This window comes from Cryptomeria japonica, chromosome 3 (genome assembly GCF_030272615.1).
Source record: "Cryptomeria japonica chromosome 3, Sugi_1.0, whole genome shotgun sequence".
In the NCBI taxonomy this organism is placed as follows: domain Eukaryota; kingdom Viridiplantae; phylum Streptophyta; class Pinopsida; order Cupressales; family Cupressaceae; genus Cryptomeria; species Cryptomeria japonica.
Window position 1 is genome coordinate 984887200 of NC_081407.1, and position 20739 is coordinate 984907938.

Below are 20739 nucleotides of genomic sequence, written 5' to 3' on the forward strand. Positions count from 1 at the left end.
TGTTAAAACTATTATGGATGCTTTATTTTTATGCATTATGGATATAGAACTTGATATGATCCCACAAATTTGTTAACATTGATATATTGATGCTTCATTTCTAGGCTTTGTGGATATAGAATTTTATATGATCCTAGAATAGGGTAGCATTCAGACGATGTATGTCATTATTTGATTTGCAAGACTTTATTATGATAATGGGAATATGTTTTCATATCTTATGAATGGATTAAATTATGAGGATTATGATGAATTGCTTATGTGAATTGATTTGATATGTGGCAAATTGTATTGTATAATGTCAATTCTATGTAGAGTGATTGAATTGTATTTTTGATTACTTGTTTAATATTATATGAGGATATTGGAAAGTACTAATGTTTAAATTGAGATGCGTAGGAAATTATCCATGTGACCATGGAAAAATTATGGAGAATCAAGCCTAGGCCTATGTACATTCGTAAAACCAGGGGTTGTCTATTTGGAGAGACAACACCCCGTATGTATCATATTTTATTCGTAAACGTAATTGTTTGCATGTGTGTAAACTGTATTTATTAGATTTGCTTAAATCATTCAAGGGACAATTGCCATGTGTGTATTTGTGATGTGGAATTATTTTGTAGTGTCACTTGACACATATGTTGTATGTTGTGTTGGCAATTGTCATGTCACTTTTTGGAGAGTTTTATATTTTGTTTAATTGTTATATCTCCTAATTATCCTTGAAGGTACCAAGAAATCTAAGTTAGTGAGCCACAAGGAGGGTCAACTCAGAGTTGACCTATAGGTTAACTTTAGGTGGACATTCTAAGGGTTAAATCAACTCCTAGAGTCAGTTTTAGAGCACTTTTATTAGGCCTCATGGGGTAACTATGGGTGAAGGCCAAATTTGGCCATGTGTCTTTCCCCTAGGGCTTGTTTAACCACCCAAAAAAGTGGTTTTCCCAAGATGGACGAATTCCATCTCTAGGACTGCCATCCTTGGTTAGATAACCTTCTTGATAGGTGTAATTCCTTCTCCCCATTTCATTCCTCTTCTTGAGGTGCCTTGGTTAGGGAGTGTGTAAGACCTAGGTAAGACCAACCAATGGGAGTCCCTCACTCTATCAAAGAGGTTGGAAGGAGTGAGAGTAGAGATTGAAGCTTAGTGAGCTAATCACCCACTCTCCATCTTTGGAGATTTTGGACAATTTTTGAAGGAAAACCAGTTTGAGAATAGGAAAATTTGGCTAAGTGTTGCAGAAAAGTCTTGTGGATTGGGCTGCTCTTCTCCAAGCTTTCACTAGAATACCCTTGGTAGAATTAAGTTTGGTGTTTTCTTACTTGTTTATTTGAAAATCTATATGTAGGATGCTTGAATGTATATGTTGTATCCTTCCTTGCATTATATTTGTGAAAGTTTTATGTGAATCTTTTCTTATTTCTGTTTATGCATTTTGTTGTGTTTGAGAGTATCCAAGACTAGCTTACCCTTGGGAGGGAAAAATGGTCTTGGGGGTGGAAGGATTTTGACAGCCTTAGAGTGAGAGGCTCTCATCATGAGAGTGATCTCAAGGGTTTGTCCATGTGGCCCTTGCTGCATAGTTCTGTTTATCCATTCAGGGGTCATAAGGGGAGCAAATATGACATGTTTTCCTTTGGGGGTTATAAAGATATGGGGGTTAAGATGAGTTTTGTTGCATTTTCTTGGATGCCATGAGTGTGAGTTACTATCTAGCAGATCTCCTCTAGGGTACTTGGTCCACTTGCACCCTAGTAAAACATCACATTATGTGATGAAGTTTCAGCTTGGGAAGGGAATGTGTTTGTTGTGTTTTGTTTTCCCGTTGCTTGTTTGAGTTTGCTTGGGTGTAACCCATATAGGACTTGGTTCTCCAAGCTCGGGGGTGGCTTCTAGTAAGCCCAGGCTGGGAGGTGAGCATCCCATAGTCACAACCATATGTTTTATATGTAGGTTGCTTGGAAAGAGGAAAGAAAGCTAGGAGTAACAGATTTTGATTAGTTGTAGATTTTACTTAGTTGCAGAAAGAAAGATATAAAGATGTATTTATTGTAATTATTTTGAAAGATAGGAATGTGTTGTTTAGTTAAGTCCTCATCTATTAAGGATGAGAGACTAATTGGGTATTTTTCCCCCATTGTAAAAAGAAAAATATGACAACTTGAGTTCATACCATTCAAATAAGAAAAGCATTTTTTTTTATTAGAGTTTTGTAATAAGTTATGTTGATGTTCATTTTATTTAATTATGTCTTAAACTGAAATCTATTGCTATTTATCTTTGCAATTTTTGTAAAGAAATGAAAGATGCAAAAAAAAAAAAAGTGCAATGTGTATTTAAGTATTTCTTGCAATATTTCATGCTGATTGTTTACTGTCATTTTATTTTACTTAGAAAAAAAAATAAAAATAAAAAGAAAAAGAAAACAGAAAGCTTTTAGAACAATGTAAATCTACTTGTCCTATAAGATATCTAACTGAAGTTAAAAATGCCTTTACAGTCCTACTTTTCTACTGATATACCTAGCAGAAAATTAACCTATAAGCGAAAGAAATAAAAATAAAACCTATTTTTAGTCTTTAGCTTGTTGTTAGTAATATTCACATTTTAAACTCTCTGTACCAATCACCGTCAAGGGTAGATAATTTGTATGCTCCTGATTCAAATGTTGCTACTATGACAAAAGGTCCTAGCCAATTTGGTTCAAATTTTCCCTTCTTTTCTTGATCTCGCCGATTTCTTGGATTTTCCCTTAGAACTATATCTCCAATGTGGAAAATACGCGGCTTGACTCTATGGTTATAGCTTCTTGCCATTCTTTGTTGGTATACTTTCAAATATTCTGTTGCATTTTGGCAATGTTCCTGAATCAGTTCTAATTCCTGGAGTCGAGAGACTTGTTCTTCTTCTTCTTCTGGTATAAGACCTTGCAAGGATACTCGTAGAGAAGGTATCTCTACTTCTATAGGTAATATGGCTTCTGATCCATAGACCAAACAATATGGAGTTTCCCCCGTTGGAGTGCAGATGTTAGTTCGGTATGCCCAAAGAGCATGATTAAGCTGAATGTGCCAATCTTTTCTAGCTTCATTGACTATTTTCTTCAAGATTTTCAAGATAGTTTTGTTTGATGCCTCAGCTTGACCATTACCTTATGGATAATATTGAGTAGAGAGCCTATGTTGGATATGAAACTGTTCACATAGCTCTTTCACATCTTGATTTTTGAATGGTCTTCCATTATCAGTGATAATGGTCATAGGAACTCCATAGCGATAGATTATATAATTCAAAATGAATGATGATATTTGTTTTCTTGTCACTATTGTTAAAGGTACTACTTCAATCCACTTAGTAAAATATTTAGTAGCAATCAGAATAAACTTATGTCCATTAGAAGATGAGGGATTGATCTTTCCTACCAAATCAAGGCCCCATTGTGAAAATGGCCATGATCCTATCATAGGAAATAACTCTTGTGCTGGTGCATGAATGAGATTTCCATGGATTTGACATTGTTTACATTTTCTAGCATATGTGAATGAATCTCTTTCCATAGTAGGCCAAAAGTAACCCATACGAAGAAGTTTCTTAGCGAATGTTAAACCACTTGAGTGTGAGCCACAAATACCTGCATGAATGTCATTAAGAACTTTCTCAGATTCATCTTTTTCAAGACATCTCAACAAAGTACCATCTAGACCACGTCTATATAAGATATCAGCAATAATAGTATAGCGAGAGGACTGACGGATAAAATTCCTTTTCTGATTACGAGATAAGTCAAGAGGAAGGATATGTTCTTTTAAATACTGATAAGGTTGACCATATAAGGATTGATCGGTTCCTGATATATGGCAAATTCGGTAGGTATGCTGGGATTGAATGGTAGGGGTTAAGATATCTTCCACAAGAAATTCGTAACTTTGTTGATTCTCCTTATTTTGCAAGAGAGATGCTATTGTAGCCATTGCATCTGCTGCTTTATTCTCATTTCTTGGAATCTGGGTGAATGTGATTTCTTTAAAGTGTTCTTTAGATTTCTCTACCAGTTGTTTGTATGGCATAAGCTTATCATCCTTTGTTTGATATTCATCATTTACTTGATTGATGATAAGTTGAGGATCACCATAGACATGTGGTTCTTTGATATTCGATTCAATGGCCATTTTAAGCCCTATAGCCAATGATTCATACTCTGCAGTATTATTGCTACATGGAAATCGCAGTCTATATGATTTTGGAATTGTGTGTCCTTGAGGTGTGATGAAAAATATTCCTGCATCTGATCCATATTGTGTATACGAACCATCAAAGTACAATTCCCAAAAGTTTGTACTTACTGTCAAGATATCTGCATCAGGAAATTTGATATGCAAAGGCATGTTATTTTGTAAAGGTGCATCAACCAATTGATCAGCGATGACTTGTCCCTTGATAGCTTTTCGGTCAACATATCCTATGTCAAATTCACTTAGTATCATAACCCATTTGGCTAGTCTCTCTGTTAATGTTGACTTGCTCAACAAATATTTGAGAGGATCTATCTTTGCTATTAGTTTTACAGAATGAATCAACATATAATGTCACAGCTTCTGAGTTGCAAATACAACTGCTAGACATGTCTTTTCTATTCAGGAATAATTTAATTCATAGCCAACAAGTGTTCTACTGATATAGTAAACTGCTCTTTCTTTTCCTTCATCATGATGTTGGGCTAAGAGGGCTCCTAGTGATACATTTGTTGCTGAGATATAGAGAAATAATGGTTTCCCTTTGGTTGGTGATATCAATACTAGAGGACTCATATGATATTCTTTTATTTGCAAAAAATATTCTTCACATTTTAGATCCCATTTGAATGGAACATTTTTATGTAGAAGATGGGTAAATGGAAGACATTTATCTGCTAACTAAGAAACAAATCTCATGATTGATTGTAATCTTCCTTGTAAAGATCACAATTGACTTATGTTCCTAGGTGACTCCATTTCCATGATAGATTTGACTTTTTCATGATTTACTTGAATGCCATGAGCTGATATAATGTAGCCAAGGAGCTTTCCAGAGGTTACACCAAATGCACATTTCTTTGGATTTAATCTCAATTGATATCTTTCCATCCTATCAAAATCTTGCTTAAAATGTTCAAATGTTCTTGTCTTGTATGAGATTTTGCAAGTATGTGATCGACATAATGTTCCATAAATGTATGCATCATATCATGGAAAATTGTCATCATGGCCCTTTGATAAGTCGCTCCTGCATTCTTAAGCCCAAATGGCATAACATTCCAGCAATATGTTCCCCATGCACAGGTGAAAGCCGTCTTCTCTTGATCTTCAGGTGCAATTATTATTTGATTATATCCTGAGAAGCCATCCATTAATGAAAACATCTCATGCCCTGCTAATAAGTCCACTATGATATCAATGTTTGGTATTGGGAAATCATCTTTTGGACATGCTTTATTTATATCTCTAAAATCTATACAGACCCTTATGCTTTTATCTGGCTTTGATACTGGTACAATACTTGAAACCCATTCTGGATAAGCAATAGGTTTTATAAAACCCACTTCTAATAGTTTCTTCAGCTCGGTTTTTACAAGAAGAGCAATGTGCGTATGCATCTTTCTTAGCTTCTACTTAACTGGTTTTGCTTTTAAATCCACATTAAGATGATGCATGTTAAGATTTAGATTAAGTCCTGGCATATCTGCATAGGACCAAGCAAAATTTATTTGCCTTTTCTTAAAGAATTCCATGTATTCATTCCTCTCTTTTTCTAATAATGAGGCAGCATAATGAAGTATTTTAGGATCATTTGATGTACCAATGTTTACTGCTTCTGTTTATTCTATCAGGATAGTAGATCTCTCCTAAAAATATGCAGGAAAAATGTCAAACTTTCCATCTTCTGGCGCCTCAAAGAGATTTTCACCATCAGATGCATCCTTTGTTTTCCCTTTTGATTGATCTAGTGTTGCCAAGAAATGGTTTTCAACAATAGGTCTCTTTCCTTGTTTTATTTTGCTTTTGTGACTGGAAAGTTTGGCATTCTCCTGACTATGAGAAACATCACTTGATTCTGCAATGGAAGATATCTTAGGTGGGATGGGTTTGTTAGGTCCCAGGGACAACTGAGAGGGAGGGGGTGAATCAGTTGTCAAATAAATTCAAACCAAAATAGTTTAACCAACTTTAATGCTTAATATCGGTGAAGTAGAATTATATGCTGATAGACAGTTTTATTAGTTAATTATAGTACTGATAAAGATTAATTCATGAAACAGAAAGAAAATAACATCCACAACACATAACACCAATATTTGTACATGGAAACCCTATAAGGGGAAAAACCACGGTGGGAAACCTTACCCACAATCAGATGATACTACTACAGATAGTATGTGTATACAAATGGGGTCTGCACATGCAGAAAGGCCAAGCGCCTAGAGCTCACTGCTCAAACACAATAGGAGTCACACTGACTACAATTGGATGGTTAAATCCAATAAGGATGTACTGCTCAAAATAGCATCTTACTATGCTGGATTCAGTACCGGTGTAGTTCTAATTGTCTTCACAAAAACCCTTCTTCAACCTTCAAATGATGTCAGTGTGTATAGCTCTGCTTATTCTCGCATATACCTTGACACAATTTCTCTTTTCGCATTCCACATTGATCTTACAAATAAGATCTTACATTTATATCATAACCTAAGACCAATTTTAGTAGGTCAGCTCTAAAGGATATTACAATAAAATCATTAAATAAAACAATATCCGATGCAATAACCGATTCATCATGTCGGGTCAATGTAATTACAACATTAATAAAACATTTTCATAGCGTGTCATGTTGATCTAGAATAGATAAGCCTGCCGGTGAATGATCTGGACCTATTTGCCAGTAACAACAAATATGCAAATACGAATATGCCAATGAAAAAATCTCCAAGACAGTGTCCAAATGATGTCTTAGACATAACCAGGTGTTTTCCATGTCATTCCAAGTGCTGGTGAACATTATATCCTATCGGTGTACCAGATACCGGCGATTGTGCATAAGTCACTTGCTTGTCGGTGAACATTGCCAATTCTTCAAAGTGCCAGAGTTGATAAGTGATAGTAGGTGTTGACATCAATGACAAAACTATACCAAAATACCAACAGTCTCCCCCTTTGGCATTGATGGCAACACGAGATGGAAAAACCATCAAAGTGCCAAGACAAAAATGCCAAATACCAAAAACCAACAATCTCCCAAAAAAGAGATCATAACCAGAAATCAAAATTCAGATATAAACAATCTCTCCACCTGGGAGTGTCATGTGTTTTTCTTGTGTTTTTCCATACCAATCTCTCCCCCTTTGAAATCAAATGCCAAAGTTAATGCAAAACCATATGTAAATAAAAAATACCAACCAATTCAGTATACCAACTACTCTCTCTGAGAAGTAGCTTCCTCATCAAAGCCGGAATAAAAAATTTCTCTGTTGATTCTGCCGGTTGATGACAAACATCAACTGTCTAAGTTTCTACCGGTGGGGGTATAACCCCAAGCTAGTCTCTAAGATATTCAAAGGTCTCCTTAGGCAGAGGTTTAGTGAAAATATCTACAATCTGTTCTTTGGTATTCACATAAACCAGTTTTACTTCTTTTGTTTCAACATTTTCCCTTAGAAAATTTAGTTTGATAGAAACATGTTTAGTTTAAGAATGTAATACCGTATTATTAGATATATCAATTGTTGCAGTGTTGTCACAATAGATAGTTATGGATTCCTTGCATTTTACCTTTATGTCCTTCAACATTTTCTTAAGCCATAATACCTGTGTACAGTTAGTTGTTGCTGCAACATATTCTGATTCGGCTGTTGATAAAAATGTACAACTTTGTTTCTTACTCAACCAAGAAATTAATCTGTTGCCAAGAAAAAATTCTCCTACGGTGGTGCTTTTTCTATCATCCACATCTCCTACCCAATTTTCATCTGTATATACATATAATTCAAAGTTTTCATCTCTAGGATACCATAATCAAAGATTTGTAGTGCCTTGTAAGTACCAGAAAATTCTTTTGACTACTGATTCATGATTTTCTCTAGGATTACTCTGAAATCTTGAAACAATACATACTACATTCATAATATCAGGTCTTGTTTGTGTCAAATACAGTAAATCTCCTATCATATATTTGTACCTAGTCGGATTAACAGGTGTAGATTCATCCCTTAGTGATAATTTGTCATTTGTAGTAATAGGTGTGCTTACCGGTTTAGAGTTCTCCATCCCAAATTTCTTTAGTAACTCCTTCAAGTACTTGGATTGACTCAAGAATATACCTTTATCAGTCTATGAAATCTGCAATCCTAAAAATAATTTTATCTCTTCAATCATAGACATTTCAAATTCTTGTTGCGTTTCAATAGAAAAGTCTTTACATAATCCATCTCCTCCTCCAAAGATTATATCATCAACAAAAACTTCTATAACCAAGATGTCATCATTAGTCACTTTGTAGTATAAGTTGTTGTCAGCATTACCTTTAGAAAAACCAATATTCAAAAGATACTTATCCAATCTTGCATACCAAGCTCTTGGAGCTTGTTTCAACCCATACATATATTTCCTTAACCTACAACCCATATGTTTGTTATCTGTCAAAGAAAATCCATCAGGTTGTTCAATATAAACTTTTTCTTCAAGATTTCCATTCAGAAATGCACATTTAATATCCATTTGATATACTTTGTAGTTCTTGTGTGCTGCAAAAGCCAAGAATAATCTGATTGCCTCAATTCTAGCTACCGGTGCAAAGGTTTCATTATAATCAATTCCTTCTTTCTAAGAATATCCCTTACACACTAGTCTTGCTTTATTCCTGATTACCTTACCATCTTCATTAAGTTTTTTTCTGAATACCCATTTTGTTCCAATCACATTTTTGTCTTTAGGCCGGGGAACTAATGTCCATGTGTTATTTTTCTCAATTTGTTCTAGTTCCTCTTCCATAGCTTTAATAAAGTGTTTATCTTCACATGCCTCATTAATTGATGATGGTTCAATTTGAGAAATAAGCCATACCTCTTCATTTGCCAGTCTTCCTCTTGTCATAACTCCTTTATACTTGTTCCCAATTATCTGATCTTCAGAGTAATTCAGTCTTACATACTGGGGTGTCTTCGTTTGTTGTTGTTCCTTAGTTACTGTGGAATTTTCAGATGATACTGGTGTAACTGGATCTTCATTCTGTACCGATTGGTTCAATGTAGGTTCATTTTTTAGAATCTATGTTGCCGGTTCAGAGTCTATATACCTTGAAGTTCCTCTGAATTGTTCATCAATCTTCACATTTGTACTCTCAACAATTTTCTGCAATCTTTTGTTAAAACATCTATATGCCTTGCTCTTAGATGAATAACCAAGAAATATTCCTTCATCACTTCTAGGATCAAATTTTCCAATGTACTCATCTCTTCTAATATAGCATTTACTTCCAAATATTCTGAAATATTTAAGAGTAGGAGTAATACCAAACCATAGTTCATGAGGGGTCTTATCGGTTTCTCCTTTGATGTGAACTTTGTTGAATGTGTAGACCATTGTTCTTACTACCTCTCTCCAATATACATGCGGTAGATTTTCTTCAGATAACATACTTCTAGCTGCATCCAAGATAGTTATGTTTTTCCTTTCAATGACTCCATTCTGATGTGGTGTCCAGGGTGCTGATAGTTGTCTTCTGATTCCATTCACTTCACAGAATGTATGAAATTACTTAGATGTAAATCCTCCTCCTTGATCTGATCTCAGACATTTGATTTTCTTACCGGTTTCATTCTCTACCATTGCTTTGAATAGTTTGAACTTCCCAAGTGCTTCTGATTTTTCTCTGAGGAAAGTAACCCAACACATTCTAGAATAGTCATCAATGATTAGCATGAAATATCTATCACCTTGTAAACTTTTAGTTCTAGCTGGACCACATAAATCAGTATGAATTAGGTCAAGAGCATTATTTGATTTTTATGGAATACTTTTAAAAGATGCTCTAACTTGTTTTCCAAATTGACATTCCTTACATACTGGATTGTGAGGTTTGACAATTTTAGGTAAATCTCTAATTGTCTTAGTAGTACTGATTTTTACCATGCAATCAAAATTTACATGACAAATTCTCTTATGCCATAGCCAAATTTCATCAATATGTGCAATCAAGCATGTCTTTTCACTGTTATTCAAATGAAAGATTTTACGTTGCAATTTCCAAGCCAGTTTTGTTCATAATTTTGCATTTACCATTCTTGAATTGTAACTGAAATGCTTTCTCAAATAATTGACCAACACTGAAAAGATTATGCTTTAAACCTTCCACATAGTAAACATTGTCTATATTATGCTTACCATCAAGAGATATTGCACCTTTACCTTTGATCAAACATTTTTTATCATCTCCAAATCTTACTAGACCTCCATTATATTGCTGAAAGTTCAAGAATTTACCTTTATCACCAGTCATGTGATGTGAACATCCTGAGTCAATGATCCATTCTTCCTTAACTTCAACTTTAGCTGTCAGGGCCTACTCTACCGGTTGAATAGTAGGTTCTGGTTAATCTTCTGTTATAGCAACAAAAACCCATCCATTGTCTGTCGGATCTTCATCAAAATCATCAGTGACTCCTTCATTAGCAAGATAACAAGATTTATCTTTATTCTTCTTAAATCTGTATCTCTGATATTCAGGGTTAGGCTTGTATGTTCTTCTAGCTTCTTCTCTTAGTCTATCATGTCTATCAGGGTGTAGACACCTAAAATTGTCATGTCTAATTAAATAAATATTTTATTTATTTAATTATCTAAGCTTAATTCTTCTATTAATTAAATAAATCTTTATTTATTTAATTAATTCATTTATCCTCTTCTAGCCTTATTTCTCATTTAAATAAATACATTTATTTATTTAAATTATCCTTTTCCTAAATTAAATAAATATCTTATTTATTTAATTGATCCCACTTCTTCTATTAATTAAATAAATCTTTATTTATTTAATTAATTCATTAACCTTTTCTACACATGACACATGTCATTCATCTCTTAATTCATACACTACCTACCTACCCCTTTCATTATTTTAATATTTCTTTTACCTACCCTCTAATCATAGCCGACCTCCTTTTACACCTCTCAATCTTATCCCTCCATTTCATATTGTGTCTTTTATATAAGGAGATGCTTCCCTCATTATCAAACCCTAATGACTTGATCAATTGACTACACTACGATCCTACTTGCAACCACATTCTGTTCTTTGTTGAGCTCTTGTGCACATAAAATCTGAGAGCAAATATATCAAGCAAGATCAATGGAGATAGGAAGAATGGAGATCAAAACCCTATTGGACATGTGATGGTATAATCTTTGTGATTTCATGTGATTTGCATTGTCTTAGGTAATCTTCATATGTTATGGTGGATTTTTTTGATTGTTAGGCTAGGGTTTGGTGGTTGAATTCATTTAGCCTTTCAATATTGTTATTATTGTTATCCATTTTCACCATACACATTTTGGCACGCCCGGTGGGACATGGATTTTTCTTAGATCTATGTTTTTTTTGCAGATTTTTCTAACCCTATATTGCTATTTTGTAAAACAATTTGGAGAATAACCTTGTGCAGCTAGAGTTTTGAACACAAAATCAAGATCTTGGAGAGATTCGATCATATCTCACAAATGGCTAGGAACTTTTGCACCAAATTTTTTTTGTAGGTTGAAGAAAGTATCAGGAGCTCTCAAGCCAAAATTCAGAATTTTTGGAGCACATTTTTATTTTCTATGAATTTTTTATGATTTTTCATAAAAAATTAATTTTGAGAGCAAATGAGAGAATTTTTTGGATTTTCTTATATTTTTGGAAATCTCTCATAATTATACATAGGATATATTCTTTGTGATTTTAATTTTGATGCAAAATATTTCCCTAAAAATCGGATCTTTAAAAATTAGGGTTTTTCCTTATTTTGATCAGATCTCACAAACAGCTTCAAATTTTGACATAAAATTTTTTGTGAAGGTTAGGAAAAGTATCAGAAAGATTCAGTAAAAATTTCAGATTTTTTGGATCGATTTTTCATTTTATTGAATTTTTTATAATTTTTCATAAAAAATTAATTTTGAGAGAAAATTAGCAAATTTTTCAGATTTTCTTACATTTTTGGAAATCTCTCAGAATTATACACAGGATTTGTTATTTTTTATTTTAAATTTGATGCAAAATTATTCTTCAAAAATCAGATCTTTGAAAATTAGGGTTTTGCATTATTTTACTCATATCTCACAAACTGCTTGGATTTGTTGCAGAAAATGTTTTGTGCAGGTTTGGAAGACCATAAAGACTCTCCAGTAAAAATTTCAGATTTTTTGGATTTATTTTTCATTTTATATGAATTTTTTATGATTTTTCATAAAAGATTTAATTTTTGGAGTAAATTAGCAAATTTTTTGGATTTTCTTACATTTCTGGAAATCTCTTAAAATTTTACAGGTGGTCTTTATTTATGATGAATCAGGTCTTTGAATTGGTCAACAAAACGCATTATTGAAGGCCCCTATTTCACAAAGTCTTTTGGATCTAAAATTTACCTAACTTGTGTGCTTGCAGGAAGGGGTGATCATTTGAAACAATCCAAACTACTAATAAATCTTTGTTGCAGATCCTTGGCAAGGGTTTTTGGATTTTTATTGTGTGCCTTATTTTCATACACTAGCAAACACTTCAATTGGTGCACTAAAATTGAATCATTGTCTTTTGTGTCTTGAGCAATAGGCTCTTTTTGTTCAATCTTTAGAGGGCCTGTCTTCCCGTGTGGTCATTAGGACTACTAGTGAGAAGAGAATGACCCAAGTGGTAGTGAGGAAAACCCACCTCTTCCAAACCACTATAATCAAATGTATTCATGGTGAAAACTATGGATAACGTGTGCTGATTAGTTCATACCGACACTATGTCTCCCCATAAACCCGTTTGATCAAATTTATTTGATCATTTGTAGGGCGTAACCCCTACCGGTTGGGAGCATTCTGTATTTACAGAGCTGAAAGTGCCGCATGTATGGCCACACGAGCGGATGCCCTTACTAGCACCTTTTTGTTTTAGAAGCCCAAATCCTTCTAGTTGTTGGGGCAGGAGGTCGGACCTCTGGTAGCGGCCCACACACATACGGTTCTTAGTAGAGATACAAAGTTTGCCATGGGGAGTTTTCATGGGGACTGATGCTTGGCTGACCCGAGAAGTGAGTACCGAGGGTGGAGCCAGTGAGGTCAAGCATCTAAGTATCCACTCTGAATAGCGTAGCCTTGGGGGTAAAACCCCATGTGGGATCAACAACTATTGTCTTGGCCAGCCATAAGAATTGTGCTTGACTTATTTTAAACATTCAAAACATTCAAAACCAAACAGCAAAACATTTTGTCTTTTGTGTTTTCAAGTGTATGCAAAACATTTTTACATCAAACAACACACTTTTCTTGGTGTCATTTTGAGTCTAAACACTTGCAAACATTGAGTCCTCATCAACATTGTGTCCTCTTGTCACGAAAAATAGTCAAACATTCAGATTTGGTCACAACTTCACAAATTGGAAAAATTTTACAGTCAAGCAAACAAGAACAATCAGTTTCGGAATTCTTGAGCTTCCTAGGTTGTTTCTCTAGGTTTTCATCTAGCATTCAACTTGTCTTTGGGTCTCACAAAATCCATCATTGCTTTACACCTTACATTACATTCACATTTGTCTAAACTTAAGTCAAAAGGTCACTTGCTTGTCCTCATCATACTTTGTCAACATACTACATACAACAACACTTTGCTAAGTGGTCCCTCATCAAGGTTTCTTACCTTTGGGTCTCATTTGGTCTTACTTAGAGTCAAGGTCAACTTACCTCATCAAGAGAAACTATCCTCTCTTTGGAAGTCACACCTACTCTACTACATACATACTTGGTCTTACACTTTGGACATTACAAATACACTTCAGACTCATTTACATTTCATCCAACTCTTGGTCTTCCATACTCTTTCCATTTTTCATCTAGTCTCACACATCTTGGTCAATACCTAGTTCATGGTTGAAACCCGTCTTCAAAAATATAGGAGAGAAACTAAAGAGGCTCAAGAGTCCGCAAACATGAGTTCTTATGAGTATGACAATGAGATCTTTTTCAATTCTGATCATACTACATTGCCTGACATGGATGTTTATAGAAACATTCCAAATGTGGAAAATGCAGACACTACAAACAACAATGCTACACACAATGACAATGTGGACAACTTTTCAATACATTCAGCAGATGTGGAAGAATCCATAATGAATCCTCATTTCAATAGATTGGTTGAAGAGATAATGAAGAGGGATAGACAATACTTCTTACACATGATGGCACAAAGTGGAGCCAAGATACCTCATGATTTTGACATGTCTCAACTTATGGAAAACCGACCTTTGCAACAAACTCACTCCAACATGGATCAAAGGAGACCTAATAGTGGAGGAAATAGAGGACCACATATGGTACCTGAATCACCATCAGCTTTGCTTCAAAAATCAGAAGTCCCACATACACATGCTCAAACATATGATACTTACCTTCGAAGACCATTATGGAAGTCTTATGCAGATAGATATGCTCAAGCTATGGATCAACCAAAACAATTGGACATTCAAAGGCATGCTCAAAATTTGGACACAAGGAAACCCCGTGTCAAATTTGGGGGCAACACATTAGAACATGACATGCCTGTAGAATATGGTATCCATGCGCAAAATAGATATGGTGTTCCTCAACATGAATCTATACCAAGTGGTCCATATATGCAACATCATTATAGACCTCCTTCATATGAACATGTGTATGATCAATATCATCCATATATGCAACATGCACCTCCTCCAATGGGTACCTCAAACATAGGATATGGTCCAAGAAGTCGATCTCCACCTAAGAGCAATTTGGAGCAACAAATCAGGGACTTACAAAAGAAAATGGAGGACATAAATACACCGAAGCCAACATACACAATGAGAGACATATGTCCTTATCCATTTGACAAGAGCATTCCAATGCCTCCTTTTCCTACACACTTTGTGACGCCTAAATTTGATAAGTATAGAGGAAAAGGGGATCCTAAGGCACACATAAGACAATTTTTCACAGCTTGCATTGAGGTAGCAACAGAAGAGACATATTTGATGAGATTATTCCCACAAATCTTAGGTGATCAAGCTATGGAATGGTTCTCCCAACTTCCACCTGGTATTAAGTCATGGGGTGACCTAGCAGAAGCATTTATTCAACATTTCTCCTACAATATAGAGATAGACATATCAGTCACTACTTTGTGCAACACCAAGCAAAAAGAGGGAGAATCTTTTGTATCATTTTTACAAAGATGGAGAAATCTAGCCAGTAGATGCTCTTGTGAGATTCCACAAAAACAAATGGTAGAGATGTTCACCCAAAATGTTAACAAAGAGATTGGTTATGACTTAAGGAAAGCTTGTTTGTCTACCTTCAAGGATGTTATCGAAAAAGGCTTAGCAACAGAAAAGGTCCTAATTGAACAAGGAGTCATTAAAATATTTAGGGAAAACAAAGATGACTTTAAAGGAAAAGACAAGCCAAGATTTTGGAATAAAAACAAGAATACAGTCAATGATGGTGTTGTTGATGCCAACACAGTGCGACCCAAATTCATCTTTTCTGGATCAAGTTCTACAAACAATCAAGTGAATACTCAAACAACTTCCAGGTCACGAAGGAAGTACACCCCATTGGGAGAACCACTTGAGTCAGTTTTCAAGAAGTTAGTGGCAAACAAGGTGATTACAATTCCAGATTTCCCGCCATATGAACCAAAGGTTAAGCTGAATTGGTGGAATGATGATGAGTATTGTGAGTTTCATAAGAGCAAGGGTCATAAAACAGGAAATTGCCATCGACTGAAGAATATCGTGCAAGATCTCATTGATAGAGGTGACATTGAGATTGAGGGACATTCGTCTAATCAAGAACATGAGATGTTTAAGGAACCATTCCCAAAGCATGACAAAGGAAAAGCCCAAGTCACAGATGATCAGGCCAACTATACTAGAGCACCTTACAACTATGATTCAACTATCAATCATATCTCGATGGACAATCATATCTCTACTATTACCATCAAGAACAAAAACCCTGAGAATCCTCCTCAGAGACCCAAGATTGTCCTAAGAGGTGTTGGATCTTCTTCCGAACATACCTCTGAATGTCATGTTACAACTCATCGAGGTAAAATTACGTTGCCAGGTGCCTCCACTAAAAACACCGCTTCTTCATCAACCAAACCTGAGTATGACCTTGTAGAACAGTTAGGGAAGACACCCGCGCTCATTTCAATCCTTGAGATATTACGCATATCTCCCGCACAAAGTTATTCTGGACAAAATCTTGAGAGACACCACTGTTCCTACTGATCTGAACGTGGACCAGTTTCAAGCCATGGTGGGATACCTTTCCATTCCACATTCCCTTACATTCACATACGTCGATGATGCCTCCGTAAGTCAGCCACATAATGCACCATTACATATTGAAGCCTTCATACACAAACATCGAATAAAGCGAGTCCTGATAGATGGAGGAGCTGGTCTAAACATTTGTACATTGAACACCATTAAACAATTGGGATATTCTGATAAAGCTGTGAATTCTACAAACAAAATCACCATCAAGGCATATGACGATGAAGAGCGTTCATCCAAGGGCACAGTCACCTTACCTCTCAGAGTTGGGCCAGTTACAAAGGATGTAGTTTGTCAAGTCCTAGACATCGATCTCACATACAACATGCTCTTGGGACGCCCATGGATTCATGAAATGAGCGCAGTCCCATCTACATATCATCGATGTATCAAGTTTCCACACAATGGAGTTGAAGTGACCGTCAAAGCGGATCCAAATCCATTCATATATTGCAACAATATGCAACCTAGATCCGAAATAACAATTCCAGCTAATCGAGAAGCTATTCCTTCATCGACATATGTGGATCCTGAATCCTTAAAAGCTTCTACATCCAAACAAGCAGAGCTAAAAGAAAAATTCAAGATTAAAGACCTAGGATGTGGTGAGTATATATTTCATGTTGACCAACTCCCATTATCTCCTAAGGTATTCTATCAACAAGAACAACCTACAAACAATTTTCAATGCCAAGGAATTGGGTGTGAACCACCTAGTGTTGTGGCTACTAAGTCTGAATGCAAATCTCCTCTAGCGGTGCAAGCAACTCTTGATATCAATAGTCCTAAGAGTGGTTCTAACAAAGAATCTATTGAGTGTATCGCCAACCCTCTTGAGGACTCACATAGCTTTACCATATCATCCACTCATTCCATTTCCACTCCACTTCCAGACTTGGATCAACAAGAATTACAAAAGCCCTTACTCATTGGGTATCAAAAATCAAGCTTTGAAAAGAAAAATCTAAAAGTCAAAAATAAAGAAAATTCCTTCAGTCCAAATCAAAATCAAAAGCTATTGGACTTAGCAAAAATCAAGGTCAAGGATAAAAATCCAATGAAAGAAAAAGAGCAAGAGTTGATCTCCCCTAATATCAAAATAACTGGGGGCAAAAGCTCTAAAATTTTAAGTCAAAAAGCATACTTGTTGATCCTAAGTCTCCATCATGCTATCCTACTTTCACTTCTTTTCACAATCATAAGCCTTCATAACTCTTCCACTTGTTCCAACCATCCTTTCCCTTCTTGCGATACATCATGGACCTTTAATGGAGCTTCCTTGAAGGACTTTGTTATTAGGGATGCCCAAACTTCTTCAGGTGACATGCATACGGGCCTGTGTAGTCCACATGCTAGTAATTCTATCTCAGTTCCTTCATCAAGGAAGACAGTCACTCAAGCTACACATCATTCAATCAAGGAACAATGCAGCTACAATCACAAGGTCAAGCCTTGCACATTTGAGGTAGGTGACTTGGTTCTCAAAGAAAATCCCAAACATCAGCAAGACAAAGAGAAGAAGGGCAAGTTCGAACCAAACTGGCTGGGTCCTTACATCATCACAGCAGTAGATGGCTCTGGGGCATATCAGCTCTCAACTACAGAAGGTGAACCTTTGGAGGATCCTATCAATAGCATGCACCTTCGCAAGTTCTACACATAGCTCTTCACAATATCCAAAAAATTCAAAAATACAAAAAAAATAAAAAAAAATAAAAAATACAAAAAAAATTATAAAACAAAAAAATCGTTACTTGGTGAAAACCTGGCAAACAGGCGCCTTGTGACACAAAAACATTGAAAAATCAAAAAAAGTAGAGAGAAATAATTTCGTCCAACGGTGAAAACCACTTCGGTGGCGCCCTGGGCAAGTACCATGGTGAAAACTAGGTCACCAGTGCCATGCGTAGAGACATTGCTCCTCCCTCCTTCAGGATTCACTTTCATCATTTCACTTCGCACACACTCACAACCTATTCATCCATAATAAAATTACCCAGTCCCATCATGGCTTGTTATTGATCTACCCAAGATTGGTTAGCCATTCATAATAAATCTCCCTTTTCACATCTCTTTCCATCCATAATAAATCCGATCCTATCTGTGGCTAAGGCAAAATCCTACGTCTAGTGATGGGTGTGGAACTGAGAACATCACATGTTTTGAGGAGTATAGTTTCTTCCAGCTTTCTTCAGTCTATCCGCGCACAATCCGCAATAAAGCAACATTTGCATCACAGATCCGCAATAAAGTTTCATCTTCTCCGCAATAAAGTATCAGTTTCATGGATTCAGTCAGTTTTAGATGAGACACAGCAGCAACAATGGGCTTCAACAAATCAAATATTTCAACAGACTCAGACAACATTATGGTTCAGTGCTATCTATCCTTTCTATGAAAGTGAACATTGTGACCACAATCAAATAAGACTTATACAGGTGACAAGAGACACTAAACTTGAGGACTACAGTGGATGTTGGTGTCGAGTCTTGGTTTTCTTTTGATTTTATCTTTTGGTGACATGTCTTTTAGCTTTTCCAGGATGTCTTTGACTAGAGATTCTATCTCCAGGATGTCTTTGACTAGAAAGGCGAGGATGGGGTATCGTCACCTATTTGCATTTGCTGTCTGTGGATTGTCTCTTAGTAATGCTATGACTTGTCCAAGGATATGAGGACACTGTGAGTCTAGTATGAACTGGGGCATTCCTTGTTTGTGACTGTCTTATCTCCATGCAAACGGGTACAATGACTTTTTGGGTCAAACATATGCCTCGATTGTCATAACCTACTTGCCATAAGAAAGCTCAATGATGATAACGCACAAGAAGCTCTTTCACTTTCATATCTTCTGTCTTTCATCCCCCCTTTCTTGATTGACTTCCATCGTCCTTCTCGAGTCTGTGTAGCCTACTATCACATGACTGAGTATAATGACACACCAAAAATATTTGCATTTCATGTAGTTGCACCTACATTACCACATATAAGCATTTCATACATACATATAGATATCACAACTGCATCACATCCTGCACACAACACCTATTAGCACAATTTACATTTGCATTATCATATTCATCTGCATTACTTACATTCACATTTGCATTATGCATACACATATAAAACATTAAAAAAAATAAAAAATAAAAAAAATATTGCATTGCATCATATACATATTTGCATCCATATCATAAGCATCACATAAGAACATCTCATCACATAGGTACACATGCATATAGCGGCCGCAAAGATGAATCATCTCATATATATATAAAGTGTCATGATACAATGATGTCAAAATCATATGGCTACAATCACCCGCAGGTGTCTACATCATTATACAAAATGGTACAAAACTGATACAGAGGAACTCACTGATCACTCCTGCCAACACTATTGGTAGTGCTAATCCTATCCATGTCATGGTATCCCATGCCACGTGTCCTGCCCTCATCTCCAGTCTTGGATCCTAGAACACTCATCTCAGTGCATCCTTGTCTCCATCTCAATCGTAGGGTACTAACTCCCCATCGATCGGTATCCGCAGAATCCTATATACATCCTCCAGGGTGACTGTCATCTCACCCATCGACAGATGAAACGTGCACGTCTCAGAGTGCCATCTCTCAGCTAGTGCAGTCAGCAATCCCATGTTTGCCCGAAACTCAGGCACATATAGAATGTATCTCAATCCCATAGCCTCAATCGCGGCTCGGTCCTCAAGTGTCAACTCAGGTCGCAATCTCTGCGTCGACGGGAATCTCTCCCGTGACTCTAGCATCGGCAAATACTCCTACAGTCAAACAACTCAATCATGTCAGTTATAGTGGCATTCACTATTTATCACAAAATGCTACTCGCTATCTAAATGCATATGGCTATTTACCCTAGTGACACTCACTGTTCATCACAAAGTGTTGCTATTTATCCTAGTGGTACTCCCTGTTCATCACAAAGTACTACGTGTGTGACACTCCCTGTTCATCACAAAGTGTTACTCACATTTGCACTCCCTGTTCATCACAAAGTGTTGCTCATATTTCAGTACTCCCTGTTCATCACAAAGTACTCTATCTTGGTACTCGCTATTCATCACAAAGTGTCTTGATCTATCCTAGTCTTCCTAGAGGACCTACTTGAGTGTATCCTCTCAACAGCTT